Genomic DNA, 2,500 nt, shown 5'->3' on the forward strand with positions numbered 1-2,500 from the left:
TATGGGTATCACGACCGATACCCGAGGGACATCCCACGGGACTGAGTTGATTAGAATGCAATAAGTAGCGTCAATGATATCTTTGCTTTTATAATTTCTCATTTGAGTTTTCGAAGTTAATTGAGGATATAGGTGTTTTACAATTTACATCATGACCGCAACTTTTGCTGACAGAAACAAAAGGTTTCTCATTAGCTTTCTTTGTTCGTCATCCAGCATTCGTACATGGCAACGGCAATGTCACATAGCAATAACATCATTGGTTAGAGTAGTTTTCAGATCTGTCTGAAGTGATTTAAATCTAAAGTGTCTAATCTGATTTCACACTGTCTAAAGTAATTACGCGTTGCAACTGCCACGCTCAGTGATTGGTTTCAAAAATCTCGCACCATCTTTTAAATTATCAACCAATGAGAAGGAAAACCTAAACTAATCGCGACTTGCACGCGCGATTTTTCCCTCGCTTTGAGCAACTCACCCGGAATTGCTACGAATTTGGATTGGTTTATTGCGCTGTTTGCACCTACTGCGCTTTGTCGAAGTAATTTGTTTGGTATTTGGTTTACGCTACTCAATTGAAAACCGCTCTAAAGAAGAAAAATAATCGTGCTGCACATGCGCAATCGAACGTATTTTAGCACATATTTTTGCGGTACTATAGATAACGGCGAAAATTACCAAAATTAGAGATTTTGAAGACAACGTGAGCATACAAATGTGAGCCTTTTTCATTCTCCGTCTTTACTTTGAAACCGTTCTTACTCAATTTATTTTTAGGATGCTTCGCCGTCATTGTACCTCAAACTTTGTCGGCAACATATTCTTTGATTGCACTCATGTAATAAGACGACCAAGTTGGTGCCAAAACAATAGAGAAATGTAGCTAAGTTTTGCATAATAATAGAATCAAATTCCCAAAAAGACTTTTTTCGCTATTGTTCTTTACACCAACATGGCCGCTGTGAAGTCAGATGCAATCAAAGGATTCCGACCGACCGGGTGGTTCATGAAATCCTCCGTTCGGTGCCCTTTCTCATTACTTAACCTGGGGTATCTCTACTCCTCCCTGGATGGGATTCAAGTACATGACAAGGTCACCCCTAGCAAGGAATTGCCGGTGGCTCCTTACACTCCGGGATGAAGAGAGGAAATGCAAGAGTAAAGAGCATTGCCCAACGAACACAACTTTGGCGATCTGTCCACCGCCTGAATCGCTAACCATGCTTCGAGCAACCCGGGCCAGAATCCTAAACAATAGGCCAATAGGCCTCCCCTTCTTCTCTATTTTGTGCCAACGCGTTGCGTTGTCCCTATTCTGTTTTGTTGAAGGAAAATGTTGATTTTGGCCAGAAATTCGTCCGAACATCAGGCAGCCAACTATATTCTGCTGTTAATTGGTAAAAGGAGGATATGCCGCGACTGTATCACACTTTAGATCACTCTATGGTGAATGCGTCGTAACTGCGACAGAAGCAAACCTCACCTTGAATTACTCGGGGAGATAGAGCGAATAATTTAATTGAATTCAAATGCTGCAATGAGGCTTAGTAAATAATTACCTAAACTATATTAAGGACATTTTCCCACAAGATTATTCAAGTTGAAACACACAAGTCGGTCAGTATAGAGTGTTTTCACTCACGTGATCAGTAACCTTGCTTTTCCACCGGAAAAAAAAAAGGAAAACGTTTGCATTATAATAGAACTCAATTCCCGGATGATTAGTTGGGTACACCAACATGGCCGCCGTTCCATTGTCATGATGTCACGTGACAACACTCTATCGGTGGTTTTCACGTGACGTAATGGGGGCCATGTTGGTGTACTGAACAGTTATAGCGAAAACGTCTTTTGGAAATTTGGCCCTAATATTATGCATAACGCGAGCGACATTTTGCTTTGGTTTTGTACACCAACATGGGCGTCTAATCACGTGAGTGCAAACCAAGAATAGATCTCTCAGTTGCTTCTTTTATTTGTCAACCAGCGTTCATTTACACCACTGTTACCTTGGTCTCAAGGAATTGGTTGAAAAACACCAATCGGAACCAATGGAGTTATCCACTCCTTACGTTTTTCATCAGGCCTGGTGACTCCGATGTCTTAAAAATCAGTCAACCAATTCGAATTCAAGAAGTGGTTAATTAATTGAATTAGTTGTTCCTTTTAAAACAGTACTGCAGTACTAACAGTGTCACAATCTTTTGTTTATCCGACATGGAAACCCCAAGGCCGCGATTTCTGGCTAACTGTGGTGTACCGAAATTTAGCTGTTAACGGAGCTCGAATAATGTGATTGGTTTTTATTGACTGATTGATTGATTGACTGATTGATTGATTATGGGATTGTGAAGAGTGTACATGTTTGATGGAAGACATGTTGATATGTTGAAGGGATGAAATGTTAGCGAGTCAAAGCCCCTAAATCACTGCAGTTCCGTATAAGGGAATCTTTGCTGACGTCATTGCTTACGTTTTTCCCTTCCAAGAACTCAAATAG

The sequence above is a fragment of the Montipora foliosa genome, chromosome 5, assembly GCF_036669935.1.
Source record: "Montipora foliosa isolate CH-2021 chromosome 5, ASM3666993v2, whole genome shotgun sequence".
In the NCBI taxonomy this organism is placed as follows: domain Eukaryota; kingdom Metazoa; phylum Cnidaria; class Anthozoa; order Scleractinia; family Acroporidae; genus Montipora; species Montipora foliosa.